At 43.8% G+C, this 16,219-nt stretch overlaps 1 non-coding gene across 1 annotated transcript; it reads right to left on the reverse strand.

The window, feature by feature from the left end:
* Window positions 1-14,614: 14,614 nt before the first annotated feature.
* LOC129680303 (small nucleolar RNA SNORA48) lies at window positions 14,615-14,759 on the reverse strand. Its single transcript, XR_008720669.1, has one exon. It is a non-coding gene; the product is annotated as a small nucleolar RNA SNORA48 (small nucleolar RNA).
* Window positions 14,760-16,219: the final 1,460 nt, after the last annotated feature.

Below are 16,219 nucleotides of genomic sequence, written 5' to 3' on the forward strand. Positions count from 1 at the left end.
TACATCCTGATGAAAAACAAACTGACAGAGCATAATAGATGTACAGTTCTTTTTGTCTTCAGCCTCACAGCATCAGGTGAACTACTTACACCGTATTTCCTCTTTCTGTCCACTACAGGTGACGTCATACATCTGTGATTCAGCTAAAATAATTTGCCACAGCCTGCTCTCTCATCTGGGAGCCCCCAACGTTCTGGTTGGATTCTGTATTTTAGACAGTAAAGTGGGACCTGTAAGATGCACAGAATAATACATCTAACACCATATTACAACTCAGGATTTTTTTTTTTTGTGCCAGTTCCCTCTCCCAACCTTAAGTAATTACTAACTTGCTTCCCACCATCTTGTCTTCCCCTACAGTTCCTATATGCGTGGACTGGTATAATATGTAGCCCTAGGATTTGGCTTTTTATGTTTTCAGTCTGTGAGAGTGGATTTGCATCAGTCTACATTGTCACGTGAATCGTGTGTTCCTTTTCACTGATGCATAATCATTTTCCCATGAGCAAGAATTCACCCATGGAAGGCCATCAGGTCACACCTAAGCTATTGGAATGAACCTGGCCTCTGAAAGGGCCTGTGTATAGGTGAATGTATGTGTCCAATTAATCTGGGTATATTCTTTGGACTAGGATTGGTGGCAAGTGCATGCTTAACTTAAAAGAAACCACAACTTGGCTGTTAGGAATCCTGTGTACATTTGGACAGACACCTTGAAAAAACAGGGCAGCTTCCCAAAGGCTGGAACTTCCAAATTCCAGAGTGTCAGAGGCTTGGGGCCAGGGTTGTTAAACCTTAGGCTTGCCACTTTGGACCCAGAGACCTGGATCTTCTAGCTCAACTGTCAAGTACTTAGACAAATTCTGGGCCCTGGAAGCTAGCAGCCCTGCTGGGGGTCATGATGCTCCCTGCTTGGCAGTCATTGGAATTGCTGGTTCTTTGCCCAGCCCAGCTTGCTGGAACTCTCAGGACTCATTCTCACTGTCCTGGCCTTTCACGGCTTCTTGCCTTCTGTTCTCTTCAGCTCTCTGCTGTCCTTATTGTCCTAGTGTTCATTCCCTCCTTCCTAGTCTTAACAGTCTCTGCTCCTGTCACTCTTTGTCATGCTCTTCAGTGGACCCCTGGCTCCTAAGTGGCTCCAGACCCATCATCTATGGGCTCAGAGACATCCTGTCATGGCAGTCCTCTGCACTCACCTCCTGGCTTCTACCATCTGGTTCCTGGGATTGGAAGCCAAGGAGTTTCTGCTCACAGTGTTACCAGGTAAACTTCCTCTATTTGGGACAAAGATCAGGAGTAGGCCATAAAAACCATTCAGGAAAAACCTTTAGTGTGGAGGTTGACACATCTGGGAGAAGCCTGCAGGAAAACAGTGAAAACCAGCCAGCTCATCTGCTAGAAGAGGGGCATTCGAAGATTGTGACAGCTTCTAGTTTCACCAATCACAAGCATCCACAAGCACCCACCACAAGGAGGCGCCCTCTTCCTTGCTGGAGGACGGCCAGAACCACTTCTCCTTCATGAGGCTAACAATCCATATGAAGTCTCTATGACTCGTGCAAGGTATCTGGAGAGGTTGCAACTGGATCATGCCCCTCCCCCTGACGCAGAAGAGAAATTGTGATTGCAGTGTTCTTGTAACCTGCATGGGCCTCCCTGTACACCTTTGGTGTGTTCAAATCATCTAAGCTGCTATGTGACAGTCTGGTTGATTGTGTAAGGAGGAGGCGTTGGGGTGACATCTCCCAGTTCAAGGCAATCAGCACAAGGGGAAGATTTGATAGCTGTCAACGAAAGGATCAAAAAGAACCACGTCCCCAGTGGCTTAGCTTATCTGAAAGGAAACTAAGCACCAAAGGGAGCTTATAGTAAGGACTTACGACATGGAGATTTTAACAGCACTTAACAGTATTTAACCTCTGGCCAACAGATCCAAGGGGAAATGTGGACCCCTTGGCTCTGCCTCACTATAGAGCAGTGGTTCTTAACCTTTGGGTCACGATCCCCACGGGGGTTGCCTATCTATCAGATATTTACATTACAATTCACAACACTAATAAAATTACAGTTATGAAGTAGCAATGAAATGTTTGGTTTTTTTTTTTTTTTCTATGGTTGGGGTCACCACAGCATAAGGAACTGTATTAAAGGGTCTCAGTATTAGGAAGTGTTGGGGGTATGTCTAATGCTTGTATTTCAATGCTAATTATTGGCCCTCAAGATCTGGTTACTGCCCTATATTTGTTGTGTAAACCTGCCTTAGACATTATTCCTGATTGGTTGATTAAAAGGCCTAAAACCTGGGAGGCCTTAATGGGGTAGGCATGGCTAAGGCTCCCCAACTTTGGGTTCAGGAGAATCATGAGAAACAGACAGATGTGAAGAGAAGAGGAAGAGGACATCACAATGGATTAGCGTGGAGAAGGAACCATATGGGCTGGGAGGAAGGATTCCAACAATGGCGTAGAAAGGCCCAGATGAAGAATATAAGATTATGGATGGACTGTAGCCCAGATAAGAATGGTATAAGAATGGTTAGGGCGGATGGCATCCGATGGGGGCTGGGAGGTGGATGGTGGGAATATCCAAGGATGGCATAGGTGGAAATATCTGTCCAAGGTAAATAGGGCAGTTATAAAATCTAACAGGTGTCTGTGTCTTATTAATTGTGACGGTGGGCTAAATAATATCACCCAAATAATTATAGGGCAAATGATAATAAACAATATTTATCCCAATAAAATTTATTTTCAACAACAGGAAGGTTGAGAAATATTGCCATAGAGTGTTTTTAAAATCAATGGTACTGTTTTACATTTTTAGCAATGGCTTCAGAGGGCTCTAGTTGCTCTGCATCTTTGTAACTACTGTAGTTTTATCAGTTTAATTTTTTAGCCATTCTAATAGGTGCTAATAGGGGTTTACTTTATATTTTGTAGCTTGTGGTTGGTTTGTATTTTCTTAATGACCTATATGGAGCATATTCTCGGATGCTCTTTGCCATTGACATGCCTTCTTTGGAGAAGTATCTGGTCACTTCTTTGGCCCATTTAAAATTTTACCTCTTTTAAAAAAAATGGTTTTTGAATGCTTTTTCTATGTTATTGGTACAATTCTGATTTAATATATGACATCTGATCTATAAGCCCTTTAAAAATAATAAACTAATTTGTGATTTTTCTTCTTTCCAAGAGAGGGCTTCTCTGTGTAGCCTTGGCTGTCCTAGTCTTGCTTTGTAGACCAGGCTGGCCTCTAACTCACAGAGATCCGCCTGCCTCTGCCTCCCTGAGTGCTGGGACTACAGGCATGCGCCACCAAGCTCCACCGTGGTTTGCCTCTTTATTATTTTTGCAAGCAGATGTTTGTAATCTGTTGGATAACAATGTGCTCAGTTTTTACCCATGTTGATTGTGCTGTGAATAGTATCTACTATGGACACACTCAAGGGCATGCAAATCACCCCTAGCTTTCTTCTGGATTATTTATTGTTTTTGTGTTTAAATTTAGGTCTATGATCCCCTTTTGGGTTAGGTTTATGAATGCTGTAAAATATATATTAAGGTTTACTCTTTTTTCTCATGTACGGGTATTCAGTTGTTCCAACAGTATTTCTTAAAGGGATGATCCTCTCTCACTGAATTACCTATGCACCTAAGTTTGTGTGGCTCTATTTCTGGGCTCTCATTTTGTTCCGTTCATCTGTGGGGCTGTTCTTTTGCCAATGCCACACCACTATGTTTACTGTGGGTTTGTGGTAGGTTTTAAAATTAGATAGTGGGCAGCAGGACCTGATTATGTTATGTTGCCCATGGCCTTGTATCTTGAGTGCTTCTCACCAACTTGTGGCATTATTCTGAGGGACATGCTTTTTGTGGCGTGGAGCCTGGACAGCAGGAAGAGGCTTTTGAAGATCATGTCTGCATTCTGTATTTTATGTCCTGTAAGTTGCTACACATCTGTCACCACAGAGCCATTCTGCTAGGCTTTCCTCACTGTGGTGGGCTGGAATTCCCCTGAAAACACATACCAAGGCACACCTCTCCTTCCTTAAGTTGTTTCTGTCGGATATGCTGTCATAGTGATTAAAGCGCTGGCTATCACAGTGAAGTCCTTTAACTTCCTTCCTTTGGAAGAACTGTGTTACCTATTTTACTTCCCTTGGTTGTCTTTAAAATTGCTAGAATCCACTTATTTGTGTCTGTAATAGGAACCACCTGATGCTATGATGATTCTACACATCAAATCAGAAAGAACTGGCATTTTGTAAAATTTTTTATTATTTGCAAATTGCATATGCTTATAGAATGTGTATTGGTCTTATCTATCCATTATCCCTCTCTCCAATTCTCTCTGTGCCCACACCCCTTCTCCCTCCCAGTTTCATGTCTTCTTTTAATATAATTTTGTTATGTTCTTAATGACCCATGAGTCCAATTAGTGTTGTCTGTATGGCATGGGTGTAGGGCCATCAACTGGGTTATAAACAACCAGTTCATGGCACATCCACTAAGCAGAGTGACTGTCCCTTTCTCCATAGCTATCAACTGCCAATAGCTTCTCTGATAAGAGCAGGGTCTTGGGGACGTTTACCATTCATGCTAGAATTTTGATTGGCTTGATACTATGCAAGCAACCACAGCTGCTATGAGTTAATGCATACAAAATCCATATGAAGACCAGAAGTCAGCATTTCACAGCTCTCCTTCCCATCTACAAGTTCTTACATTCTTTCTGCTTCCTCTTTCATGATGTTTCCTGAGCCTACAAGGTGGGGGGTTGATGTAGATGAGCCATCCACAGCTGAGAATTCGGTCCTATTTATACTCAGAATTTCAAGTAGTTACGAGTCAATGCATTAACTTCTACCCTCTGTAAAAGGAGCTCCTCTGACGAAAGTTAAGCAGCACAAATCTATGGGTAGAAAAACAAATATTTAGAAAGTAGTTTGGTAATATGACCATTTAGCAAAACAACAACAGTAGGGATCTTCCAGTCACGGGCATTTGACAAGGTTTATAGTATTAGGCACAAAATCCTTACTGTGGAGCAGGCTTCGTAGCCACTCAGAAAGTAGCTGGCAACCACCCCAAACATCATGCCTCTATCACAGAAGTGAGTATATTTTGCCAGCAGGTCAGTATTGTACTACAAAGGGTCCAGTGCTGGGTAAGAACACTGATGCCTTTTCTCTCCCAGAAAGCTGCACAGCACCTTCTGGCACAATGTAAGCTGGCCAGCAGGGAGAAGGGTTCCTGATCAGCTCCAGGCTAACTTCTCTTTGTCCTGCCTGCAAAGTGAGGGGTGTCTTCAGCAATAGGGTATTATCTATGTGTGGTGGGAAACCAAGAGTAATGGCAGTACCTGGTGTTGTTTTGGCTGCCTCAGGGGCCTCCCTGACCAATAACTTATAGTAAGGTATCCCATGCTGACGCTGAGATTTTCATTTAATAACTCTTGTATTCTGGGAGCAGTATTGTCCACTCATAAAGATGTTAAAACCCCTTTAATATCTGTTCACAGGGTTTTTTTCTGAGACTGATATTCCAACCAAGGACCATTGATGGAGATAACCTAGAACCCCTGCACAGAAGTAGCCCATGGCAGTTCAGTGTCCAAGTGGGTCCCATAGTAATGGGAACAGGGACTGCCTCTGACAGGAACTGATTGGCCTGCTCTTTGATCACCTCCCTCTGAGGGGGGAGCAGCCTTACCAGGCCACAGAGGAAGACAATGCAGCCACTCTTGATGAGACCTGATAGACTAGGATCAGAAGGAAGGGGAGAAAGACTTCCCCTATCATCGGACTTAGGGAGGGGCATGCATGGGGAAGGGGGAGGGAGGGTAGGACTGGGAAGGGAGGAGGGAGGGGTTATGGGGGGTAAGAAAAAAAACCCTTTTATATATATATATAGTAATTTTTTTAAAAAATGTAACATTTTAATAATAAAGTTAAAAATAAATTAGAAAATATTTATTAATTCCATAATGGAGTTCCATAATGTTTTTTTTTTTATATGTATGTTTTCATATATCCTTAGTTTTTTCTATACCTCAACTATGTACTCTCCCCAACCTCCCTATCCCCACTTGGACATTTAACCTCAAGTATATCCCTGACTCCCGTTTGAGGCCACCTATTTTCTAGTGTCTCCAGTAGCTGAAATTTGTCTGGGGTTGGAAGATCACAGATCTCCATACAGCTTTTTCATGTACATTTCATTCTGGTTAAGTCTCCTGCAAGAGTCCCTAGCCACCGCACTCCAGGCTTAAACCTTTGTGCACCCAGTATCTCCCCCCCCCCTTACTTGTTTTTAACTATTGGATGTTTACATCCAGAACTTCATTTCCTAGTGTCCCGGCTTCCACATGTACTCAGGGTCCTGTTCAAGACAAAAATATTGAAGCTAGGATTCACCATGAGGGGGAACATGCTACATTTGTTTTTGTTTGCCTGAATGATTCCAATCAGTATTATTCTTTTCTAGCTTCGTCCATTTACCCCCTCTTTATGTATCTCTTGTGTGATAAGACACCATGAAAAGCAACTTAAAGCAGAGTTTATCGGAGGCTTACAGCTTCAGAGGATTAGAGCCCACAACTGCTGTGGCAGCAGGCAAGATTGGGGCTGGAGCGGCAACTGAGAGCTTATATAGCCTGATCTGCAAGTAGGATGCAGAAAGAGCTAACTGGGAATGGCACGGGATCCCGAAAGCTCAACCCCCAGTTACAAACCTCCTCTAACAACTCTTCCTAAACTGTTCAACCAACTGGGGCCCAAGCATTCAAATATTTGAGCACAGTAAGGCCATTCTTAACAAAATCACTACATTCGGCAAGGTTCACAATACCACTTTTCTTCACAACCGAGTAATATCCTATTGTGTATATGTACCACATTTCCCTTATCCAGTCACGAGCTGATAGACATTTTGAGGGATTCTATTTCCTAGCAATTGTGGATCAAGGCAGAAGAAGATTGTGTATTGCAGTATCTCTGTAGTAAGATGTCAAGCCCGTTGGGTATATGCCAGGGGTGATATGGCTGGGCTACATGGTAGTTCTGTGTCTAGGTTTTAGAGATACTTCTAGGTTGATTTCCACTAATGGTCTATAAGAGTTCCTCTTTCTCCACATGTATGCCAGTGTTTGTTGTCATTTGTATTCCTGATCCTGGCCCCGCTGTGGCACTACTAATCTACCAACTAGTCAACTAGTTCTAGTAGCTTTTTTGTAAGTGTCTTGGATTTTTTTTTTTTTTTTTTTTTTTTTTACAAATTATAGTGTTTACTGAAAGAAATCTAGAACAAAACAAAACACAAAAATTGCTCTATTTTTTTTCATCCACATCTATAGTTCTTGATTTTCCTTTTGATACTGAGGAGGAGTAGGGAAAGATGCTCTGTTTCTGGATCCCGATCTTAGGAGAAAGCATTAACCTTTTGTCGTTTATCACAGTAACAGCAGTACTTAAAAAGTTCTTATTTATGTATGTATTAATTATTTAGAGAATTTCATACATGAGTGCTGCAGTCACATCATTTCTCCCCTCACATGGCCCTGCTCCAAGAGTAATAGCTACAAATCAATGGTTGCTGAGAGAAGGAAAATTCATCTTCTTCATGGATGAGGACTCTGAAAGATTATCCAATTCCAGAAGTCAGCCCTAATCACATATGCATATGAGTGACACTACACAAATTTAGCAAGTTTATTGCATATTTATATGTCTATATGCAATAATAATTAAAGAATGAAAGGGCATGACTTTGAGAAGGAAGTATGGGCACACAGAAGGCACCTGAGAGAGAAGCCCAGTGCAGCATGGGTGATGACACATGACAGCTGTACTTCTGGAGGCCTCAATACCACTTGATGACAGGAAATTTCATCTCCTGAAATCTCTCATCATCAGTTTACTGCCTATATATCCTTGAGAAGGACTAGGCATTAGACAGATTCTCTGGTAGGTTGACAGATAGGGAGAGGGACCATGACTAGGTAATAAATATGGTAAACTTCAAAGATGGCCAGCTTCTTCCTCATTCTCCTGACCTGAGACAAAAGCCTGGCAGTTTAAAACAAAAGCTTGTGGGCTTTCTTTCGTGCCTGTAGGTTCCCCACTAATGGACTCACTCAACAAGTTCAATGCTGGGTTAGGACACATTTTCACAACAGTTGTGAGTCAATTAGCTATCCCATCTTTCTTCAGACCAACTAACCCTAGTTAGAAGAGGAAGGCTGTAACGAAAATTTTGGCTTCTTTGTAAGTTCATTTATGTTATGTAAATATGTTTTTGTCCACAGCTGATAATTGTCACATGTGGGGCATGGCTTTTGACAGCTGCTGACAGCCTCCCTCCTGGCACGGAGAGGGCTGTGGTCTAGGGCTCTCAGGCTGTAAATACAAGAGCTCAGAAAGAGAAAGTGTGGCCTGCTGTGGTGGCATGTAGCAAGTGGTATGACAAGTGGCGTGTGGCTGTTTGGAGCAGACAGACAGACAGACAGACAAAGATGCTTCTGGGATCAGCGGCCTGGAGTAGACTGCTGGCTGCATGTGTTGTTGATGGAGATTGGTTATAGCCCTAAAAGAACCTTTTGACTCTAAACAGCTGGGAGAAGTAAAGGGGTCTGCACCCCATTCTCCCCACTAACCTTCTCTTTCCTATGTAGGGTTGGGAGGTTGGAAGGGAGAGGACTTAAGGAAACCCAAATAAAAAAGTTTAAAAATGAATGCTAGAGAAGACCTTCCACACTTTAAAAACTCCCAGCCTCCAAGGAATAGCTGGACTTGACTACGGAGTGCCCGCTCTGCTTTGTAGAGGGTCTTTTCCCTGTGTGCCTATTGTATGTGTTTCCTCACCCCTAATAAAGGCCTTTTTTCGATTGCTGATTCTGTCTGCTCCTGTCTGCTATCTTTCCAGTTTCCCTAGCTGCTATCTGTTGTGCTTGAGATTTTTTTCCCCGCCCTTTAATTTTTTGACTGGTAGAGAAATCAAACCTGATCAAGACCCTTGGATGGAAAGATTTTGGGGAGGGCCTTGTGGATCTTATAAGTTTCTGGATCTTCCTGAATTTCATTAGGTTCCTGAATCATGGCTTTTATGTGTCGGTCTATTGGAGACTGTTTCCCCTCATATTTCCTCAGGTTATGCAGCCTTTGTCTCAAGGAGGAATGGGTATTTAGTCTCAAGGAGGACTGGATATTTACTTACACATGTTACTGGGTTTTCCTGTTTCCATATCACTCAGACTCATCTCATGTACCCCCTTGTTCCATAGCTTCACCCGTTAGTCTGTAAGAGCCTCTTTTCTTCCTGTTTGAGTCCTTTTCAATGCAAGCAGTTCAGATGCTTAATGTTCCCTGATTATCAGTTTCCTGTGCTGGGCTGGCACTGGGGCTTCCATCTGCGTGCTGAATCATGGTTTTTCTCTTCATCTACATCAAAGACTGAACCTGAGGCCTATATTCTAGCAGTTCTCTTACATTCTTTTCTTTTCACTGACCAATTCTTTGCTTTTGGATCCCAGAAAGGGCTCTTCAACACAGTTGTAACTTATACTCTCTTTTTCTTACATCCTTCAAGCAGTAAGAAACAAGACAACACCTTTATCACATCCTCCATATTTTCTGTTATTTTTATGACAAAAGAGAGGCTGATTTTCTAGTGTCTTAGTCACTGTTCTATTGCCATGAAGAGACATCATGGCCATGACAACTCTTTTAAGAGAAATCATTTAATTGGAGGCTTGCTTACAGGTTCATGATGGTGGATATCATGGTTGCAGGCATGGCAGGAAGGTTCTGGAGAAGTAGTTGAGATCTACATCTTGATCTATAGGCAGAGAGTGTGAGACTGATCCTGGCTTGGGCTTTCGAAACTTCACAGTCCACTCTCCAGTGACATGCTTCTTCCCACAAGGTCCCAAATAATTCTGCTTGCTGATGACTAAGCATTCAAATGTATGTGCCTTTGGGACAGGGTATTCTTACTCAAACTACCACAGCTGGACAGTATCTTCATGTCTTTTCCTGTTATAACTCTTCCTTTATGTGGGCAACTTCTTTTGGGGTTGGTTGACAGCTAAGCATCAGATGAATGTATTTTCGTTTCACTCACAACAAAGGCCATTAAACTGACTCCACAGCCTGCTTACAATTGTGTCCCATATAGGCTACTTTCAAAATGTACACAATGTTCTCTAGCCCATCAACCACTTAGGAGGCTGTACCTTATTTGTGTGGTTGACTCCATTCATCAAGGAGACATGCTACCCCACTCAGAGGAACATGGTCACCTTGGAATTCCCTCAAGGACGTTCCACTCTCAGATAACTTGGCCATGTTAGCTTGTCTCATCACATTGATCTCAGGAGCATAGAATTAGCACTGCAGTAAAGAGGTACACCATGAGGAAAGAAGCCCATATTGAGATTGCCTCCTCAGACACTATCTTCACTCAGGTCAGCCTCAGTTCCATGTCTCAGCATCTGCTGCAGGAGCCATGCAATTGCTCCAACTCATCTTTGGTCATGGTCTGGTCAATGGCTGTATTGTGAGTTCTCTGTGAGATTCTGCTCCTCTGTCCCTAGTTTCTAGTTCCTTCATTCACCAGGACCACAGCCTAGGTCTCCTCTTTGAATTGTGTCCTGAAAAAAGCACATCTAGGTGCAAGGGTTTCCTGTGTTTTTGATTTTAGAGTATGCTGTTTTCTTCTTCTTCTTCTTCTTCTTCTTCTTCTTCTTCTTCTTCTTCTTCTTCTTCTTCTTCTTCTTCTCCTCCTCCTCCTCCTCCTCCTCCTCCTCCTCCTCCTCCTCCTCCTTCTTCTTGACATGGGTCTGTCTATGTAAGTCAGGCTTGCCTGAACTTTCTATGTAGCTCAGACAGTCTCAAAACTTATAACCCATCTCTGCCTTTCAAGTGCTCTGCATGTGTATCCACTGGATTTTGATTTTGTTTTGTTTGTTCCCAATGTCTGAAAAAACAATGCTTTCTTCAGAGTCTGGATTTCCTGTTATTAAGGTATGTAACTGGGGCTTGCTACTTAGTGGGTTCTTCTTTCTTCCAATCTTCTAACCTCCAGAACACCAGATATGAGAAAAAAAAGAAAGAGAGGAAAGAGATCCCTGAATAAAGTCAGGGATTAGAAAGGGGGCAATGTTATCGTTAGACTATTTCCTGCTGATTAGTGGCATCTAGCTCCTTGGGGCAAGTTTGATCTTCACCCTCAGTATATTCGGTTTCTTCTTCTTTCTTCTTTTCAAACAACTACTTAACAAACCGTGACCAACAGCAACCAACAACCAACCAACACCCCACCCCACCGCTCGGGGCCCTAGCATTTATATACCCTCTGGAAATTCACCAGAATTCCAAACATCACATAATTGCAGAAACTATCTGCTGCAAAACCACACCCTTGCTAGAGCACAAGGCAAATCATATTCACCTGCTGTGAAGCAGCCCCATCTCCCCATACCTGAGATTAAAACTAAAACATATCCTTATAATATTTCTGTGTTTTAAAAGAAACCAACATTCCAGAATTCTCACTACAAAGTAAAATGTCAGTCAGTCCTAGATATTCTTGTTGATTGGAAGCAGTTTCTCAAAACATACCTTTGATGTATTTCCATTTAAAAACAAGTAAACCAAACTCATATTTTGATATACATTGCTTTTGGCATCGAGGACAGAACCAAGCACTTCATGTCTGCTAATCAAGCACTTTACCACTGGTCCACACCACCCACCAAGCTAAAGTTCATGTTTAAATGTTTTCTTATTGATTGATTGATTGAATGATTGATTGATGTTAGTCTTGTTTGTGTGTGTGTATGTGTATACCATGTGTGGAGGTCAGAGGAAAACTTGTGGAAGTTGGTTTTTCCCTTCTACCGTATGGGTCCCAGGGGTCAAACTCAAATCATCAGGCTTGGTGACAAGTGTCTTTAACAGCTGAGCTGTGTCACCATACTAAATGCTTTCACTCATTTTATGAACAGATTACATTTTAACCTCTTATGAGAATAAAAATATGCAGAAAAATAACTTTCTGACCTCAAGACATGTTTCTTACAGACTCAGTAGAGTGTACCAAATTATTTTTCAAAGCAAAAAAAAAAATGTTCAAAAACATTTTCATCCATTCATACCCTATAAAGATATCTATTTCCTCACATCATCCTAATGGTGCATTACTGAACACAAATGTTTTGAGCTGGGGACTGTAAAGATGGCTTGGTGATTAGGAGCACATGGGTACTGTTCTTGTGGAAGACCCGGGTTTGATTTCCAGCACCTACATTGAAAGGCTCGTAACCGCTTAAAACTCTGGCTCTAGGCAATCCAAAGCCATCTTCTGGCTTTCATGGCCACTGGAACTCTTGTTCCCCGAACATGCACAAAAATTAAAAATAAAATAAAGCTTGAAAATAAGATTGGGACAATGCAAAGGAGGAGGTAGCTTAGTATTTCTTGTCTTAGGTACTATTAATGTTTTCTTCTCAGTGGTGTATATGTTTCACTTTTCTCAATTACTTGTATGTATATATTAGTAGCTCACTGTTCTATTGCATTTCTTTTTATTACTGGTGCCTAAATATTCTGAAATCTATGCATCTATTTGTCACTGTTGTCAGCAAGTGCTTTCAAGTCTGGAACTTGAGTTTCATCTTCATCCTTGGCGTCCTTTCTTGAGTATGCTTTTACTTTAACAGCCATTTCCTTTATAATTTTCTTTTATTATGTAAGAAAGTCTTCTTATTCTAAGACCATGTAATAAAATTCTGTTTTTGCAAAGTTCTTATTATTCTGTCATCTTATTTGCAATGGGTTTAAATGTTTTAAAATGTATTATTTATGATTATGAGCTAGAGATTTGATATTTTTTGATATAAAGGATCTGTTGTGCCAGCTTTGTTGATTGTCCATTCTTTCTTCTTTCTTTCTTTCTTTTTTTTTTTTTTTTGTAAAAAAACTTTTTATTGTTTCTTGTTGAGTTTCACATCATGCATCCTAGTCCTACACATTTCTCCATTTCCTCATATCTGCCCATCGCCCTTGGAGCCTCCCCTCCAACCCCCCCCCCCCAAACAACATAAAAAAAGCCAAGCAGAGAAAACATCTCAGTGTGGAAGCTGTAGTGTGTCACAATGTGTCCCATAGTATAGTCCTCTGTCTACACATCTTCACTTGCAAATGTTCATTGCAATGAGTCTTTACTCTGGTTTCAGATTTCTGTCTTCTGTGACACCATTAATATTGGATCCTCACCGGAACTCCTCCCAGTTATGCTGTTGTTGCCCTGGGTCATGGAGATCCTGAAGCTTTGGAACTGCAGGACCGGCCCTTTCACACCATTCACGGATGACATAGATTTTGAAGTAGGCCAACTCAAAGCTCTGGACCTGGGTCTGGGTGGTAGCTGAGCTGGTCAGTACACTGCCTCTCCCTTAACTGCACCACCATGGCTATCTCTCCAGCTAAGCCAACCAATGCTGCCATTGGCAGGAGGCAGGGTCAGCTTTCCTGCTCCCATGCCCTGGGGGCCAGCCTCCATAGTCAGCTTCATTGACTGTACTGCCAGTCAAAGTTGGGGGCCCCATCACCCAAGTGTTGCAGCCAGTGAGGGGCTGGGAGAGCTCTTCTGCTCTCACAGCCTTGGGACTGCCTTTGAATGAACGGCCAGCTCCACTGTGTTGCCCAGGTGAGATGCAGGACCCGACTGCTACAAGGAACAGGGCCAGCTCTCCTAACTACTGTGGGAGGAGGAGGGCATCACCACCATACCCACGACACCTCATGGTAGGTGGGTAGTGGTGCCAGCTCTCTCATGGTCTTGCCCTTGGGGCTGGCTCACCTGTGAACCCTCTACCTGGGAAAGCTCTACTGTGCTGCCCAGGAGAGGTAAAGGGCCCTCTCTGCAGCTGGTGAGGCAGCACAGGTTGCCAGAGCACTGCAGCCAGTGAGGGGTGGGGCCAGTTTTGCATAGCTCCTGGACATCCATGTGGTCCCCAGTGGCTGCCATGACCAGGGGTGTCCCCATGTTCTCTAGTGGCAATATGAGTCAAGGACATTGACACTGACCCCTGCCACTGTGTAGCCACCGTCTCAGACATGGCTCTCAGTGGCAGCTTGGGCTGGGACTTCGCCATAGCCCCAGGTGGTGGGGCTGGCCACTGACAGTAGGCTATTCCTCTCCACCCCTGAGCCTCCGGTTCCATCTTGTTTCATAATGTTCAAGCTGCTCCACTTCTCTCTCCAGTCTGACCACCACATACTTGCACACTGTGGTGGCTCCCACTGCAGGCTGGGCATGTGGCTGGTGGGCTCCTGGGTGACAGCTCTGGAAAGTAGGTGTCTATGGTCTGACTGTGCTGTGCGCTGGAGGGCAGGTCTATGGGTGGCATGGTGGCCCAGAGGTCTCTGTCCTCCTCCGGTGCTGTGCTTTGTGGTAGTAGGTGGGGCTCTGTGTGTCTATGGCCCACTCATGTATGCGGTGGGGCAGAGGATAGGTCTGAGGGCCTCTTTTCTTGCCTGCACCTCATGGCATGGTGGGATGCAGGTCTCTGTCTTCCTTTCATGCTGCACTGCCTGGATTTTATTTTAATTTTTTTATGCATCCTAGGCATTAAACATCTTTGGCCACCAAGCCAGCCATCAAGCTAGGATGAACAGAGGACTGCCATCTGCTCTACCCCTGACTGATCTAAGAACAGCACCACCAACAAGGTGTCTCCTTTGTCCATTGCCAGGGGTGTGATGATCCATTCTTAGAAGTGCTGGTTATTGTGCACTGAGAGAGAGGCTCTAGAAGGCTCTCTATGCCTTTCCTTGTCTATCTGTGTCTTTATGAAAGGTTGTTGTATTAACCCCATGTGCTGGATAGTTTTATGTCAACTTTACTCAAGCTAATGTCATCTAAGAGGAGGGAGCCTCGTTGAGAAAATGATCTGGCCGTATAAAAGCCTGTAGGACATTTTCTTCATTTGTAATTTATGTGGGAGGTCTCAGCCCATGGTGGGTGGTGCTGCCCCTGTGCTGTTGGTCCTGGGTTCTGTACAAAAGCAGGATGAACATGCTATGGGGAGCAGCAGTCCAGTAAGTCGTACTCTTCCACGGGCTCTGAATCAGCCTCTGCTTCCAGATTCCCGCCCTGTTTCAGTTTCTGCCCTGACTTCCCTCGGTGATGGACTGTTCCCTGGAAGTGTAAACCAAATCAACCCTTTCCTCCCCAAGCTGCTTTGGTGATGGTGTTTCATCACAGTGATAGTAACCCTAGTCAGAACACTCCCCTTTACAGGCAGGGAACCAGAAGCTCAGCAAGACGGAGGGCAGCAAGGAAGTGGTGGTACCTTGCACCACGGGTGACGCACAACACAGCGCCAGCAGGTTCTCGTGGATGCTCGGGGAGGCGGAAACAGGTGGGCAGTTCAGTCTTGTCTTGCTGACCTTTCAGGCTGGGCGGATCTTTGCGTGGTTGTGGGAGCTCCCTACCACACACCAGAGGCATCTGGCTGCCCTCCTCCCCAGCCCCAGCCCCTCCCTGCCATAGTAAAACATGCTGCCAGACATTGTTAAATGTCTCCGGGGGAGCAGAGTTTCCTCGTTAAGTGCCACTCATTTAAATAATATGAACTGCTATGAATTCTTGCTATCAATTATTAATACCACTAATGCGGGTGGGAGAGATGCTGGTTACGAGGCAAGATCAATCACGCAGTTCTTCTGGTGCCATGGCCTCTGTCCCCTTTTAGTCATGTCTTCTCTGTAGCCATTGATTTCTTCCTACCCGAGTCTCCTCAGCCTGCCACAGAGAAGCCCCGTTTGCCGTCTGCCACCCACGCCGGGCAACATGTGCAGAAAATATTTTCAGTTTTGTTGACAACGCATAAGAGTGGAAAAATAAAGCCCCGCTGATGTCAGATGATTTCTAAATGCAGATGTGGTGGTGGGAAGCTTTCCACATTCATGACACAAATTCATTGGGAACACATCTGGCACCCCCAGCGCAGAGTCTGACAGCTCTGTAGACAGAGATGACCATGGAGTGATCAAGACCCCTTGGCTCCCACATCATCCAGGGTTGATAAAGGTGACATCCAGTTTCAAATTCCAGAGGCTGAGCAAGATCTAGTCTGGTTTAGGACACTGTCACTTGCCTGGCCGATTGAGAGTGAAAATAATTAGAGTGAGTCTCTTTACTCCTATAATGGGAGA

The sequence above is a fragment of the Psammomys obesus genome, unplaced genomic scaffold, assembly GCF_907164565.1.
Source record: "Psammomys obesus unplaced genomic scaffold, mPsaObe1.curated_primary_1811, whole genome shotgun sequence".
Taxonomy (NCBI): Eukaryota; Metazoa; Chordata; class Mammalia; order Rodentia; family Muridae; genus Psammomys; species Psammomys obesus.